At 39.7% G+C, this 17,955-nt stretch overlaps 1 pseudogene; it reads right to left on the bottom strand.

Moving 5' to 3' along the window:
• Window positions 1–12,380: 12,380 nt before the first annotated feature.
• On the bottom strand, window positions 12,381–12,897 carry LOC115528680 (annotated as a pseudogene).
• Window positions 12,898–17,955: the final 5,058 nt, after the last annotated feature.

The following is a 17,955-nucleotide window of genomic DNA, read 5'->3' as shown; positions in this document are numbered from 1 at the left end:
AGAGGTCTTTTCCTGCTTTCTCCTCTAGGGTTTTGATGGTTTCTTGTCTTACATTCAGGTCCTTCATCCATTTTGAGTTTATTTTTGTGAATGGTGTAAGAAAGTGGTCTAGTTTCATTCTTCTGCATGTTGCTGTCCAGTTCTCCCAGCACCATTTGTTAAAGAGACTGTCTTTTTTCCATTGGATATTCTTTCCTGCTTTATCAAAGATTAGTTGGCCCTACATTTGTGGGTCTAATTCTGGAGCCTCTATTCTATTCCATTGGTCTATGTGTCTGTTTTGTGCCAATACCATACTGTCTTGATGATTACAGCTTTGTAGTAGAGGCTAAAGTCTGGGATTGTGATGCCTCGCACTTTGGTTTTCTTCTTCAATATTACTTTGGCTATTCGGGGTCTTTTGCGGTTCCATAGAAATTTTAGGATTGCTTATTCTAGCTTCGAGAAGAATGTTGGTGCAATTTTGATTAGGATTGCATTGAATGTGTAGATAGCTTTGGGCAGTATTGACATTTTGACAATATTTATTCTTCCAATCCATGATCATGGAATGTTTTTCCATTTCTTTGTATCTTCTTCAATTTCCTTCATAAGCTTTCTATAGTTTTCAGCATATAGATCTTTTACATCTTTGGTTAGGTTTATTCCTAGGTATTTGATGATTCTTGGTGCAATTGTGAATGGGATCAGTTTCTTTACTTGTCTTTCTGTTGCTTCATTATTGGTGTATAAAAGTGCAACTGATTTCTGTACATTAATTTTGTATCCTGCGACTTTGCTGAATTCATGTATCAGTTCTAGAAGACTTTTGATGGAGTCTATCAGATTTTCAATGTATAGTATCATGTCATCTGCAAAAAGTGACTTCATCTTTGCCAATTTTGATGCCTTTGATTTCATTTTGTTGCCTGATTGCTGATGCTAGAACTTCCAACACTATATTAAACAACAGCGGTGACTGGACATCCTTGTCGTGTTCCTGATCACAGGGGGAAAGCTCTCAGTTTTTCCCCATTGAGGATAATATTAGCTGTGGGCTTTTCATAAATGGCTTTTATGATGTTTAAGTATGTTCCTTCTATCCTGACTTTCTTGAGGGTCTTTATTAAGAAAGGATGCTATATTTTGTCAAATGCTTTTTCTGTGTCGATTAACAGGATCATATGGTTCTTATCTTTTCTTTTATTAATGTGATGTATCACATTGATTGATTTGCGAATGTTGAACCAGCCCTGCATCCCAGGAATGAATCTCACTTGATCATGGTGAATAATTCTTTTTATATGCTGTTGAATTCGATTTGCTAGCATCTTATTGAGAAATTTTGCATCCATATTCATCAGGTATATTGGTCTGTAGTTCTCTTTTTTTGCTGGGTCTCTGTCTGGTTTGGGAATCAAAGTAATGCTGGCTTCAAAGAATGAGTCTGGAAGTTTTCCTTCCATTTAAGTTTTTTGGAACAGCTTGAGAAGGATAGGTATTATCTTTGCTTTAAATGTCTGGTAGAATTTCCCAGGGAGGCCATCTGGTCCTGGACTCTTATTTGTTGTGAGATTTTTGATTACTGATTCAATTTCTTCACTAGTTATGGTCTGTTCAAAATTTCTATTTCTTCTTGTTTGAGTTTTAGAAGAGTGTGGGTGTTTAGGAATTTGTCCATTTCTTTCAGGTTGTCCAGTTTGTTGGCATATAATGTTTCATAGTATTCCCTGAAAATTGCTTGTATTTCTGAGGGATTGGTTGTAATAATTCCATTTTCATTTGTGATTTTATCTCTTTGGGTCATCTCCCTTTTCTTTTGAGAAGGCTGGCTAGAGGTTTATCAATTTTGTTTATTTTTTCAAAAAACCAACTCTTGATTGCATTGATCTGCTCTACTGTTTTTTTTAGAGTCTACATTGTTTATTTCTCTTCTTCTGCTGGACTTGGGGTGTCTTTGCTATTCTGCTTCTAGTTCCTTTAGGTGTGCTGTTAGATTTTGTATTTGGGATTTTTCTTGTTTCTTGAGATAGGCCTGGATTACAATGTATTTTCCTCTCAGGACTGCCTTTGCTGCACCCCAAAGCATTTAGATTGTTGTATGTTCATTTTCATTTGTTTCCATATATTTTTTAATTTCTTTTCTAATTGCCTGGCTGACCCATTCATTCTTTAGTAGGGTGTTCTTTAACCTCCATGCTTTTGGAGGTTTTCCAGACTTTTTCCTGTGGTTGATTTCAAATTTCATAGCATTGTGACCTGAAAGTGTACATGGTGTGATCTCAATTCTTTTATACTTATGAAGGGCTGTTTTGTGACCCAGTATGTGCTCTATCTTGGAGAATGTTCTATGTGCACTCGAGAAGAAAGTATATTCCATTGCTTTGGGATGCAGAGTTCTAAATATATCTGTCAAGTCCATCTGATCCAATGTATCATTCAGGGCCCTTGTTTCTTTATTGATTCTGTGTCTAGATGATCTACCCATTGTTGTAAGTGGAGTATTAAAGTGCCTGCAATTACCACATTCTCATCAATAAGATTGCTTATGTTTGTGATTAATTGTTTCATATATTTGGGTGTTCCGAATTCGGTGCATAGACATTTATAATTGTTAGCTCTTCCTGATGGATAGATACTGTAATTATTATATAATGCCCTTCTTCATCTCTTGTTACAGCCTTTAATTTAAAGTCTAGTTTGTCTGATATGAGTATGGCTACTCCAGCTTTCTTTTGACTTCCAGTAGCATGATGGACAGTTCTCTATCCCCTCACTTTCAATCTGAAGGTGTCCTCAGGTCTAAAATGAGTCTCTTGTAGAGATGGGTAGAGTCCACTTACATTCAGTGTTATTATTAAAATATATGGGTTTACAGTCATTGTGATATCTGTAGGTTTCATGCTTGTAGTGGTGTCTCTGGTACTTTGTGGTCCTTGCAACATTTCACTCACAGAGTCCCCCTTAGGATCTCTTGTATGGATGGTTTAGTGGTGATGAATTCCTTCAGTTTTTGTTTGTTTGGGAAAATCTTTATCTCTCCTTCTATTCTGAATAACAGATTTGCTGGGTAAAGGATTCTTGGCTGCATATTTTTTTCTGTTCATTACATTGAAGATTTCCTGCCATTCCTTTCTGGCCTGCCAAGTTTCAGTAGATAGGTCTGCTACTACTCTTATGTATCTACTTATGCAAGTTAGGGCCTATTTATCCCTACCTGCTTTCAGAATTCTCTCTTTATCCTTATATTTTGCCAGTTTCACTATGATATGTTGTGCAGAAGATTGATTCAAGTTATGTCTGAAGGGAGTTCTCTGTGCCTCTTTGATTTTAATGCCTGTTTCCTTCCCCAAATTGGGGAAGCTCTCAGCTATAATTTGTTCAAGTACACCTTCAGCCCCTTCCCCTTTCTCTCTTCTTCTTCTTCTTCTTCTTCTTCTTCTTCTTCTTCTTCTTCTTTTTCTTCTTCTTCTTCTTCTTCTTCTTCTTCTTCTTCTTCTTCTTCTTCCGGAATTCCTATGATATGGATATTTTTCCATTGATTGCATCACTTAGTTCTCTAATTCTCCCCTTGTATTCCTGGATTTTTCTATCTCTCTTTTTCTCAGCTTCCTCTTTTTCCATAATTTTATTTTCTAATTCAGCTATTCTCCCTCTGCCTCTTCAATCCATGCTGTGGCTGTCTCCATTTTATTTTGCATTTCATTTATAGCATTTTTTAATTCATCATGACTATTTTTTAGTCCCTTGATCTTTGTAGCAATAGATTCTCTGCTGTCCTCTATGCTTTTTTCAAGCCCAGCAATTAATTTTTATGACTACTATTCTAAATTCTTGTTCAGTTCTATTGCTTAAATAGGTTTTGATCAATTCATTAGCTGTCGCTACTTCCTGGAATTTCTTTTGAGGAGAACCCTTCCATTTTGTCATTTTTGGCTAGTTTTCTGTCCCTTATGCATTTTAAAAGCTTGTTGTGTGCTCTGCACCTGTGAGCACTGCTACATTAAAGGATGGTCATACACTGTCCAGTGCCTGGCCCTTCAGGAGGTGTTTTTTGGAGATTGTTACTTGCTCTCTGTTGTTGTGACTTTGGTTATTTTATTACCCTACTCATAGTGATATTTTTGACCTTCCACCAGGTGTGCTTTGATTTGTTCCTTGGAGTAGCCTTGTAAAGGAAAAGATAGGCAAACAGGAGACAAAAACATGCAAACACACAAACAAATAACACAAACAAACAAATAAACAAAAACAAAGACCTAAAGACTAAAACCAAAAAACCCAAAAACACTGACTACAAGTAAAGAAGAGGGTGGAGGCGGTGCTGATGGAACAGCACATACAAAGAGAGAAATTACAGGAGAGGGAGCGGGGGTGGGGGTGGGGTGGGGGGTGGGGGAGAAGAAAAAATAAACATTGACTAGGCAGAGAGACTAAAAGGCTTAATCCAGAGAGAGAGAAAGGAAAATAAAGAAGGAGGCAGGGACAATGAAATGAAGATAAAGTTACCCAGACAGAGAAACTACATGACTTGATTATTCCAGAGAGAGAGAAAGGAGTGTAAAGGAGGAAGTGTGCAACATGTATCAGGATAATGGATTAAATATGTATGTTTAGATAGACCAATAACCAGAGTAACCAGCCTAGGGTAGGGAAGAGATAAGGAAGAGAAATGACGAGGGGGAGGAGAATGTATCTATATATCCAGAATTGACCTAGAGTTAATCCAGGCAATGCTGCATCGCTTGTCAGGAAGAGCTTTCCATAGGGTCTGTGCCGCTCAGGTGGATACGAAGTTACCCAGTGTGAAGGGGCATGGTTTGGTGTAGTCTGGACCCACCTCCACTATGGGCCCTGGGAGTGATCCCTGAGGCCCAGCCTTGGTGATGGTGTGGGGAGGGGTCAGGGAATGGTGATCCCCTAGTCTCTTCTCCACGGAGCTGGACCTGGTGGACTCTGTTTGAGTCGTCCTCACGGTGCCGCAGGCCAGACAGGGCTGTTCTTCTCATTCTGCCAATCCCCTGACCCTGTGCTTAGGATTCAAAGTCCCACTCTGTGTGCTCTGGCTCTGGGGAAGTGCCTCTCAGTGTGGCCAATATGTGGTCCTGGCTGGCTTTGTCTGTGCTGCCACACTTCAGGGAGGACCGCCTTCTCCTATGCAGACTGAGGGCCGCTGCCCTCTCTGCGAGCCCCCTGGGGTGGTGGAAGCAGGCAGACTTTGTACTATCAGGTAGCCCTCCAGGGAGGGAACCACTTTCTCCAACTGCGGACTGAGCCCCTGACCTACCACTGCACCCAAGCCCCTGGCTCCCCTCCTCCCCACGTGCACGAACAGGGAGCTGGCTCCAGTCCGAAGAAAGCCCTGCAATTAGAGATTGGATCCCTCTCAGTCTTAGTCCAAGGTCTTTCTCCTGTCCAGATTTGGTCCTACACTCTCCTAGCCGCTCTTTCTCTTCTCTTTGTCTCTCCGCAGAAGGGGTCCCTCCCCTCCATGCCCATGCGGCCTTTTTTTTTTTTTTAATCTCTCCCAGTTCGCAGTTACCCACCTATCTTTTTTCCAGCTTTCCCATTTTCTTCCTAGAAGATTCAGTCTCTTTTCCTCCCAGGCTCTAGTGTTCAAAGTCCTTTGGATTCTGCACTTCTTTGTTTGAGAAACAGGGGAAGTAAGGACCCCCTACTTATCCGCCATGTTGGCCCCTCCCCTCTTTTATATTTATTTTTGAAAGAGAGAGAGAGAGAGAGAGAGACAGAGAAATAGAGTGTGAGCCGGGGAAAGGCAGAGAGAGGGAGACACAGAATTGGAAGCAGGTTCCAGGCTCTAAGCTGTCCGCACAGAGTCTGACACAGGGCTTGAACCCATGAACTGTGAGATCATGACCTGAACCGAAGTTGGAGGCTTAACCGACTGAGCCACCCAGGCACCCCTTATGTTATTTTAAAGCAGAGGGAACCACTATCTTGCTAGTTATTCCCAGGTAACTCATTCTTCAAAATCCAGCTCAAAGAAAAGATGTATGTACCGGAATGTTCCTTATAGTATTATCTACCATAATAGAAAGTTGGAAATCAACCTAAAAATCCTACAGTAAAGGACTAATTAAATAACAGATAGTAATTTCTTATTATAGAATACTATGTAGCCATTTTGTTATTTTTGATGGCTAATGACATGGGGAAATGCTTATGATATAATGTTGATTGAAAAGAACGAACAAGAAAACTATGCATACAATATGAACTCAATTCATACACATACACACAAAGAAAGTACTGCAGAATGTTAACAGTAGTTTTCATTGGTGGTGGGATATTAAGGGATTTAAATTTTTAAAAATTTTTTTAAATGTTTATTTTTGAGGGAGAGAGACAGTGTGAGTGGGGGAGGAGCAGAGAGAGAGGAGACACAGAATTCAAAGCAGGCTCCAGGCTCAGAGCTGTCAGCACAGAGCCCATTGTGAGGCTTGAACTCACAAACTGTGAGATCATGACCTTAGCCAAAGTTGGCCGCTCAACTGACTGAGCCACCCACGTACCCCCACCAATTTTAAACTTTTTTAGAGACTTTTCTACACTGAAAAAAATCTCTACAATGAATTTGTTACCTTCATAATTAAAAGAAAGCCAATAAATGATAATATAACTTTACAAGATCCACCTCGAATGTTTCCTCTCTGAGGCCTTCACCAACAAGTGTTCCTTGTTCCTCCTTCATCTTCACATAACACTCAGTATATATCACCCCTAACCATTCTCTACTCTGAACTAGAATGATCTTCCTAAAAAGTAAATATTGCAACCCTGCCGTTCTACTTTTAGGTATTTACCTAAGAGAAATGAAAACATATATCCATTCAAAACCTTATACAGAAGTGTTCATAGCAGCATTATTCATAATAGCCCCAAAGTGGACACAACCCAAATATCCATCAAATGATGAACAGATAAATAAACTATGTACTTGTTATAGGTGGTAGGCAAACCACTGTATATCTACATCTAAAACCCCAGAATCTGTGAATATGTTAAATTACAAGACAAAGGAGAATTAAAGTAGCAGGTAAAGTTCGCTAATCAGCTGACCTTAGAATAGGGAGGTTGTTCTGGATTATTCATGGGGCCCCAATGTAATCACAAGGGTTCCTAACGGTGGAAGAGGAAGGCAGAACATTGGAGTTATGTAACGTGAGAGGACTTAGCCTGTTGTTGTTGGTTTTGAAGATGGAGGAAGGGACCATCAGGCAAGAAATGTGGGCAACCACTAGAGGTTGAAAAAGGTACAGAAATAGATTCTCCACTAGAGCTTCCAGAAAGGAGTGCTTCCCTGACAACACCTAGATTTTAGCCCAGCAACACTAATACTAGACTTCTGACCTATAGAACTGTAAGGTAATAAATTTGCATTATTTTAAGTCACTAAGTTTGCATTAAATTGTTATAGTGATAGAAAACTAAAACAAATGGAATGTTACAATAAAAAGGAACGAATACTCATACATGCTATAATATGGATAAACTTTGACAACATTAAACTAAATGAATGAATACAGTCACAGATGCCTACATCTTGCGCGATTCCATTTATATAAAACGTCCAGAATAGGCAAATCTATAGGCACGGAATGACTGGTGGTTGCCTACAACTGAGTACAGTTTCTTTTTGAAGTGGTGAAATCTCCTAAAACTGATTATTATGGTAGGAGCACAACTCAGTGAATATACTAAAAATCATATGATATGTGAATTATATCTCAATAAAACATATATACACATATATGTGTATGAATACGTGTGTGTGTGTGTGTGTAGGCATGTGCGTGTGTGTGTGTGCACACATACATATTCTCTGCAGGAACACCTTCGATGGTTTTGCTGCCCTAAAAACTAAAATCTATTAAAAACAATTTTTTTTAATTGAAAGCAGCCTCAGGGAACTGTGGGACAACAAAAGATCTAAAGTTCCTGTTAGAGGGGCGCCTGGGTGGCGCAGTCGGTTAAGCGTCCGACTTCAGCCAGGTCACGATCTCGCGGTCCGTGAGTTCGAGCCCCGCGTCAGGCTCTGGGCTGATGGCTCAGAGCCTGGAGCCTGTTTCCCATTCTGTGTCTCCCTCTCTCTCTGCCCCTCCTCCGTTCATGCTCTGTCTCTCTCTGTCCCAAAAATAAATAAATGTTGAAAAAAAAAAATTAAAGTTCCTGTTAGAGCCTCTGAAGAGGAGGAGAAAGGGTGGAGCTGAAAAAGTACTCAAAGAAGTTATGGCTGAAAACTTCTCAAACTGGGTAAGATATAAACCTACAGATTCAAGAAGCTGAGTAAAACCCATATGAGATAAACCCAAAGAAATCTACACCAAGATATATCATAGTCAAATATCTGAAGACTATAGACAAAGAAAGAAAAAAAAACACAAGCAGAAAGAGAAACAACACTTTATCAATAAAGAAATAACAGTTCAAAAGACAATAAAAATCTCATCAAGATACCCAAGAGGCCAACAAAAAGTGGGACAACAACAGCCACAAAAAATGGTTTGGATAGCACAGCATACACAGTCCCTCGTTACCTGGCCCCTATTCACCCGGCCTGCATCTCTTCCCACTTTCTACTATGTATCCCAGGATCCAGACATACTAAATGATTTGCAGTTTTCCTCATCTTTCTACCTTTGCAAAAGTTGCTTTTCTGACCACAATGTCCTTAGCCCTCTTCTTCCTCTTACCTCCTATTAGTTTTTCTGTACTCTGTTTAAATTTTACCTATGAGAAGATTTTCCTACACTATTCTACAAGGTCAGGTTAGGTACTCTTTCATAATTTCTTCTGTATTTGTGGGTCTCCTCTATCACACTATAAGCTCTCATAGTCTTAACTCTTAATATTTTTAAAAAACGTTTACTTATTTTGAGAAAGAAAGAGAGAGTGTGTGCATGGGTGCACACATGTGCATGTGAGTGGGGGAAGAGGCAGAGATAGAGGGAGAGAGAGAGAATTCCAAGTAGGCTCCATGCTCTCAGCGCTGAGCCCAATGCAGGGCTTGATCTCATGACAGCAAGATCCTGAACTGAGCTGAAATCAAGAGTTGGACACTTAACCCACGGAGCCACTCAGGTGACCCTTATCCTTAACAGCTAGGTTAGGGTCTGGCACATGCTGACACTAAATTTATTAAAAAGTGTTTACTGATGAATTAATATCTCAATTACAGTACCCCTTGTATTGTATTATAACTCATTTGTGTCCTTTTTTCAATAGATGAAAAAAGATGAGAAAAGATGACCTTCTCACTCATTCATCTTTGCATTCCTCAGGCAACACGATCCAAGTATATAATAGATAGTCTATAATAGAAAAGATGGATGGATGTTACACATAGTAGATTTATGTCCCTTAACAAATTTAGTGGAAAACCCTTAAGTCTCGGTTGTTGTACTTTTTTGCTCTTTTAGGATAGTGACATTTTGATGGCTTTCTGAAAGTCCCAAAATGTGTTTTTTAAAAATGACAATATATGCTGCAAGTGTGATTTAAATATATAGAACTATATTAATAGTTTATCTAATTCATAAAGATTTCATTCTACAGAGAAATACAATTTGTAAAGTAGTAATATACTCCAGTTGATTAAAACTCACACATAGCTAAAGTAATTTAACAATTGAACATCTTTTCCCAGCAGACACTAATTCAAAACAATCTATCTTTGTTTGTAGGATATGACTGAATCCTCAGCAGCAAATAGAATCCACTGGTCCATTATATGAACACAAAGGCTGTTAGAATGTGCATGCCTGGTGAGTATTAAGCACTGACATTCAGGAGTCAGGTGGAACAGTGTTTTATAAACTCAATCCGTCTTTATTTCGAAGCAATAACAAATCCTTTCACAGAAATAATCTTCATGCTCATCATATCATGGGGTTCATATAATCCAAATCTGAATGGCCACATTTGAATGATCAAATATATTTTTATATAAGATAATAACAAAATGTTAATTTTGAAATCATTACAAGTGACAGTTGATTTAGGAAGACTTATGGGGCATAATCATATTATATACCCATTTACAGATGAATAAACCAGGATACAGAAATGCTAAGTGACTTGTTCAAGATCACATCAGTCCAAAGTGGTAAATCCAACCTTACCAAAGTATTCTGGCTTTAAATCTAGGATTCTTCCCATTGTACCATGCTGTCTGCATCTTTTTAAGATATGCCTTTGGAGGTCCAATGTAATATGAATTGAAGAAATTATAGAAGAGATGCAGACTCCCCACTCCCACTTCATGTCTGTTGATTTCAAGTCCAGTGACCAACTAACTTAATGATGTTAGGTGGCAGAGTCAATGGGTAGTCCCTGAATTTGGGCTTCACAGACATTTCCTCCTGACCTCATGGACTCCTTTCCTCGTTGGTTGGCAATGACACTACTCCCAGATACTTGGAAGTGAGTGATAAGGGTTTTTTTTTTTTTTTTTCAACGTTTATTTATTTTTTTTGGGACAGAGAGAGACAGAGCATGAACGGGGGAGGGGCAGAGAGAGAGGGAGACACAGAATCGGAAACAGGCTCCAGGCTCTGAGCCATCAGCCCAGGGCCCGACGCGGGGCTCGAACTCACGGACCGCGAGATCGTGACCTGGCTGAAGTCGGACGCTTAACCGACTGCGCCACCCAGGCGCCCCGAGTGATAAGGTTTTAAAGGAAGTGAACTGTTCTTGAAAAAAAATTGTTCTTCTTGACTTTTTAGACTGGCTAAATTATAGCCATCTTTCCTATGACATACACTAATTTACTTGTACTTACTGTGCCCAATCATTGCACTAAGTGTTTTACACACTTTATCTCATTTTACTTTATCTCCATAAAAATTTGGTGAAACATATACCATTCCTACCATCTTATTTTACAGACAAGGTAACTACAATTTAAGAGAGGTTAAGAAATTTGCTTGAGATTGGGAGGTAGCAAAAGTTAAATGAAGAATTTAACCAACAGACTAAGATTCCAGATCTCAGGCTATTAGTCTCTTGCCTTTGAACACGAAAATTGTTGAGGCTGTTCTGTGATGACCTCCCATCCCCATGCCTCCATCCAGCAGTTAAGATATGCACAAAGGTTTTACATGGGTTCAGACTAACGTTGCAAAACAAATAGCAGAAGTAAAATGTGCATTTTAGGCTAAAAAAAGACGTCTCTAAGATTTAATGTGATAATAGAATATCATTCAGCAATAAAAAGAATCAACTACTTATACATGCAAAAACACACATGAATCTCTTCATTTTCTTTCCAAGTTTTTATTTAAATTCTAGCTAACATACATGGTAAAATTGGTTTCAGGTATAGAATTTAGTGATTCATCACCTACATATAATACCCAGTGCTCATCCCAACAAGTGCCCCCCTTAATACCCATCACCCATTTAGTCCATCCCTCACACACCCTCACACATCCCTCCACCAACCCTCAGTTTGTTCTCCATAGTTAAGAGTCTCTTTGGTTTGCTTCCCTCTCCCTTTTTCCCTGTTCCATATGTTCATCTGTTTTGTTTTTTAAAATTCCACATATGAGTGAAATCATATGGTATTTGTCTTTCTCTGACTGACTTATTTTGCTTAGCATAATACCTTCTAGCTCCATTCATGTCATTGCAAATGGCAAGATTTCATTCTCTTTGATGGCTGAGTAATATTCCATTGTATATATATACCACATCTTCTTTATCCATTTATCAGCTGATGGACATCTGGGCTCTTTCCATAGTTTGGCTATTGTTGATAATGCTGCTATAAACATCAGGGTGATGTACCCCTCCAAATCTGTATTTTTGTATCCTTTGGGTAAATACAAATGAATCTAAAAAGCATTGTGCTGAGTGAAAAAAAAACATATTCAGGAGACCTTATAGTATATGATTTTACTTATATGACATTCTGGAGAAGATAAAAATACAAGGACAAAAAAATACATTGGTGGTTACTAGGGTCTAGGGATGGAGAGAGGGGTTAACTACAAAAAAGAACACGGGAACTTTTGGAGGTGATGAAAATATTTTATATATAATTTTCAAAATTCTTATGATGTGCACCTAAAAGGGTAAGTTTACTGTGAATCTGCTTTCTAAAAAGTAAAAATGAATAAATATGGTCTCTAAGACACTGTTTTCCAAATCTCCATTAGTGAGATACAACCCATCAGTGAGTTATGAACTCAATTTAACAGGTTGTGATTGGCATTTTAAAAGGTGCAATAGAACAAAATAGGAATATCAGAGTCTGTAAGCAGTAAAAGGAATATTGTTAATGAAGCATTTACTTCTGTTCCCCATATATGTATGTGATATAATTATTATTATTATTTATTTTATTTTTACAGTCTTGACGTCTTTTATTTTTTTTACACTTATCATGCCATGAATTCATAGGGAATGGGTTCCAACAGCTCAGGCTCCTTTCCATTGGTTCTCACAAAGTGTGCTTCTCTGGGTGGGGCAGGCTGGCGCTTCAGTTGAACCCAAGTACCTTTCTCCTTGGCTTCCTTCTTTTTCTGATCATTTTCCTTCACACGCTTCAGGAAGCTGTCTCAGCTCTTTGAATGCTTAATGTGCTCAATACGTACATTAATTCTCTTAGCAAGAATCTTGCCCTTAACTTGTTTGTTTACAACAATGCCAACAGCATGCTGGGTAACATTGTAGACTCTTCTAGTTTTGCCATGGTAACATTTGTGGGGCATTCCTTTTTGAACAGTGCCCATTCCCTTGATGTCCACAATATCACCTTTCTTGTAGATTCGCATGTATGTTGCCAAAGGAACAACTCCATGTTTTCTAAAAGGCTTAGAGAACATATAGCGAGTAGCTCTCCTCTTTCCCTTTGTGTTGGTCATTTTGGCGAATTATTGGAAGGTGGCGGTTCCCCTGTATGTGATATAATTAAATATCAGGAAAAAGATATCATTGTCAGAGTGTTCTCTTTTTAAGTTTATTTATTTTGAGAAAGAGAGGATGGCAGCAGCAGAGAAAGAGGGAGAAAGAAAGAATCCCAAAAAGACTCCACACTGTCAGCTCAGAGCCCTAGTGGAGCTTGAACTCATGAAACACGAGATCATGACTTGAGCCAAAATTAAGAGTTAGACGTGGACGCTTAACCCACTGAGCCACCCAGGTACCCCCTTGGTCAGAGTATTTTTAACAGAGAGAATTTAACACAGGAAACTTGTTTCACAAATGATGAATAGGTAGAGAAGCCAAATAAGGGAAGATAAGACAACCCAGAGATCAGCAATGGCAGAAACCACATACCTTTCGACTGGAGGGATAAAGGGAAGTAGCAGTGTTGCTGGGTCCCAGAGTTGGGGTCATCCTGGAGAAGCTTAAATCGCAGGGGGACATTTTTGGCTGGAGCTGGAGCCACAGAGAAGAGCTAGTCACTGTCAAAGATGCACTGCAGGCAGAGAAAGATGGGGAGAATCATCCTGGCTTTCCCATTCCTCCCACCCTCCAGTGTCAGGGCAGGACTGCACATGAGTGGCACCCACCCAGAAGTCAGTTAACGTAACTTGGGAGCCGTGGAAATACAGCCTCTTGGGATCAGCATCCTTAAAACTTGGCAGAGGAAGAGCAAGGAATGGATTTGAGAACAAACAGTCCCAGGGTTGGCATAGCTGTGAAGTAAAACGCATTTCTGATCGAAGGTTAAATTCCAAAAGGTTTAAAAGCCATTACTTTAGGGGACAAAGCTATTCTCTATGTTATTCTCTCTATATACAGGAAGAACAAAATCACACTTTCGACCATTAGAGGATGCCAAATTTTGCCCTTTAGGATGTGTTTGAAAAGGCAGTTTGAATTAAAGAAGTTGGATTGTAAGACTAACCCACTTGTCTCCTTACTATCGGAGGAGTCATACCAAGATCTCTTAGCAAAGGCAAAACTCTTAGCAAATGTAGATGAAATTTAGGCTAGGAACAACAGAGCAGGAAGAAAGTACACAAGAGGCAAATGTGTAAGCAAAGTAATAGTGTGGAAGGAAAATAATAGCAGTTAAAAATCAATATGCTGAGTATCAAATGGCCTCTGTCAGCAGCTGTTTGTGTGACAGCTCTATAAAACTTCCTGGATCCACAAGGAGTAGCAGCCATAATTCATCAACACAACCTTATTCCTGACTCTGATGACTATTTAGTTATTCCCGTTCCAAAGTTTTGACCTTGAATTATTTGGGATTTCTGATCTCAAGAAATGACTCCTGAGGCTCCCTCATTGAGTCAAAACTAATGCTTGATTCCTTGTGTTTAAAAACACTCAGAGCCACTCTCCCCTCCAGCCATGCAAAATGTTGAATGGAAAGAAGGCTAAGGGGAAGTGGGTGGCCCCAGTCCCTGCTGTCATGAAGAAGCAGGAGGCTGAGAAGGTGGTCAATCCGTTGTTGGTGAAAAGGGCCAAGAATTTTGGCATCAGATAGGACATTGAGCCCAAAAGGGATCTCACCTGCTTTGTCAAATGCCGCCCCCCCCCCCCCACATCCTGCTGCAGCAGCAAAGGCTGTTCTCTATAAATGTCTGAAAATTCCTCCTGCAATTAAGCAGGTCACCCAGCTTTGCACTGCCAAACACTTATTCAGCTGCTTATACTGGCCCACAAATACAGACCTCTGGTCAAAGCAAGAGAAGTAGAGACTGTTGGCTCAGGCTGAGAAGAAAGCTGCTGGCAAAAGGGGTGTCCCCACTAAGAGGCCTCCTGTCCTTCGAGCTGGGGTTTATATGTCACCACCTTGGTAGAAAACAAGAAGGCTCACCTGGTAGTGATTGCACATGATGTGGATCGCATTGAGCTGGTTGTCTTCCTGCATGCCCTGTGTTGTTAGATGGTGGTTACCTACTGAATTGTCAGGCAGAAGGCCAGCCTGGAGTGTGTGGTCCACAGGAAGACCAGGAAGACCTGCACTACTGTCACCTTCACACACATTAACTCAGAAGACAAAGGAACTCTGGCTAAGCTGGTGGAAGCTATCAGGACCAATTACAATGACAGATATGATGACATACGCCATCACTGGGGAGGCAACATCCTGGGTCCAAAGTGGGTTGCTGGCATTACCAAACTGGAAAAGCAAAGGCTAAAGAACTGGCCACCAAACTGGGCTAAGTGTACACTGTTGAATTTTCTGTACATAAAAGAAAATTGTTTGTTTTCACAAAAGAAAAAACAAAAAACATGCAGTGCCTACTTTTGGACTTTGCCATCTATATCAACCGTCAGGAACAATGTACTTCAATCTGTTTCTTTTCTGTCTAGTTTCCTTCAGTTATTTTATTTTTAAAGTTGTTTTAATGTTTATTTATTTTTGAGAGAGAGAGAGGCAGAGTATGAGTAGGGGAGGGGCAGAGAGAGAGAGGGAGAGAGAGAATCCCAAGCAGGTTTCACACTGTCAGCGCAGAGCCCGACACAGGGCTCGATCTTTCGAACCATGAGATTACAACCTGAGCTGAAATCAAGAGTCGGAGGCTTAATCTACTGAGCCACCCAGAAGCTCTGTCTCCTTAAGTTATTTTAAAATATGGTTCTGGGGGGGCGCCTGGGTGGCGCAGTCGGTTAAGCGTCCGACTTCAGCCAGGTCACGATCTCGCGGTCCGTGAGTTCGAGCCCCGCGTCGGGCTCTGGGCTGATGGCTCAGAGCCTGGAGCCTGTTTCCGATTCTGTGTCTCCCTCTCTCTCTGCCCCTCCCCCGTTCATGCTCTGTCTCTCTCTGTCCCAAAAATAAATAAATGAAAAAAAAAATAATAATAAAATATGGTTCTGGGAATATTGTTTTAAATTCAACTACATCATTATTAAGAGTTCTTTTTCAAAGCATTTAATATTTGTTGAATGGAAGAATGGATGGATGTGCAGATGGATGAATGTAGGCAATGTGAGTGAGTGTCAATTCTAAGTTTCAGTCAGGCTTATGGGGAGTCCTCAAGCCAGTTTCCTGGTTCTGATTTGACTAGTAGTTTTGATTTAAATTAAATTAAATTAAATTAAATTAAATTAAATTAAATTAAATTAAATTTTTTAATTTTTTATTTTTTTAGAGAGAGTGCAAGCACGGGAGGGGGCAGAGAGTGAGAGAGAGAAAGAGTATTTTAAACAGGCTCCACGCTCAGGTGGAGCCCCATGAGGAGGTCAATGCATCCACCCTGGGATCATTACCTGAGCCAAAACCCAGAGCGACGCTCAACAGACAGCAACCCAGGCACCCCATTGACTTGTAATATAAAGACCACCAGAACACCACTGTGCTGCCATCTAGTGGTAGCATAACCTATATGTAAGAAAGGTAATTGCAGAAAAACAAGCTTGTATGCAAAACGAAGTATCACAATTCTTTTCCTGGTTCCAGCTGCTTATGGCTCCTGATTTGGCTATCTTTGATAGTCATAGCACTTCACCTTGATGCTTAACACATGTACAAGGAACGCTCTCAGGATTATATAAATCGATGTCATCAGCTCAGGCACCATATGGTGGAGTAAGTCCTCCTTGATACAATAAATGCCAAAGGTCTCTATGTATTTTGACACAGTCAACAGGCTCATGGTTTTAAAAAATATGATAACAGCTGTTCTTAAGAGAAAGCATGATAATAATTTTATTGCTTCCATACTTCAATTTCAATTTGATGACCCTCTTTAAAAGATATACTTTTTTTTTCTCTACAAACACTAACATCTTAATTGGAAAAAAAAAAAAAAACACATTTATCCCAGAATATAACTACATAAGAATAAAATAAAATAGTTGCAAAGTTTAGGACACCATGAGTGTAAAATAAGGACTCCATTCTTGGGCATCCTGCAGCCTAGCCAAGTTGACACATAAAATCAACCATCACATGTGCCTTGGTGTGGACCTATTTTTATCCATGTACTGTGCTCTCAATGGACTCTTTTAATCTGTAGACTCATGTGCTCCAGTTCTGAGAAATTTTATTGATTTTTTATTTTGAACATTCTTATACATTTTCTTCTATTTCTGGATTCCTATTATTAGGATTTCACAATTTCTAGCTGGTCTCCCAATGTTTCTGTCTACTTTTACCATTTTTCATCTGCCTTTACCTTGCTCACTGGAAACTTTTCTTAATTTTTTCATTCAACCATTTAAAAAAAATTTTTTAATGTTTATTTTTTGGAAGAGAGACAGGGGTGAGTGGGGGAGGGACTGAGCGAGAGGGAGACACAGAATCCAGGCTCTGAGTCAGCACAGAGCCCAACATGGGCTTGGGCTCACGAACCTGAAGATCATGACCTGAGCCAAAGTCTGGTGCTTAACCAACTGAGCCACCCAGGTGCCAATTTTTTCAGCCCCTTTATGGAGTTTTTATTTTTGCCATCATGTTTTTAGTTTCAAGAGATTTTCTTTTTCTTTTGAGGGACCTCTGCATCCTTTCAAAATAGTATCCTATTCTTGATTAATTGGCAATACCTTTTCTTATCTCTCTCAAAATATTAATGGCAGCATTTCTTTTAAAAAGTGTTCTTTTCTCTCATGTGGTTTGTTTCCTCCAAGTTGCTTTTTTTCTGTTTATTTCTTTGGTTTCTGTCTTTCATACTGGAAACTTCCTTCGGATGTCTGGTTGTTTTCATTTCCTCAAGAGTAGGGAACTAAAAAAAGCTGCTTATAGGCTCCAAGAGGGGAGGGGAAAAGGGACATTCACAAAGGGGTAGTTGGGGACCACTACTGTCAGTATATGGTTTATTGGGCTGGCCAAATTCCTTAAAGGAAACTTTTCTGATCTCCTTTCATAAAAACAAGGTTGTCAGTTGCTGATTGGGAGAAGAGGCCAAGGTGTCTTGGGATCTGTGTTCAGTACTATATGCCCCACTTGCAATTATGCCTGATGTCAACTGTGCTAATCTCTCCCGAGAATAAACCCTTATGGTCTCACAAGGTCACCCTGACGGCCCAGCTTCAGAGTAGGCAGAAGACCTG

The sequence above is a fragment of the Lynx canadensis genome, chromosome D3 (genome assembly GCF_007474595.2).
Source record: "Lynx canadensis isolate LIC74 chromosome D3, mLynCan4.pri.v2, whole genome shotgun sequence".
Classification (NCBI taxonomy): Eukaryota; Metazoa; Chordata; class Mammalia; order Carnivora; family Felidae; genus Lynx; species Lynx canadensis.
The sequence above is the reverse complement of the archived record's forward strand: the minus strand, read 5'-3'. Positions and strand labels throughout refer to the sequence as shown.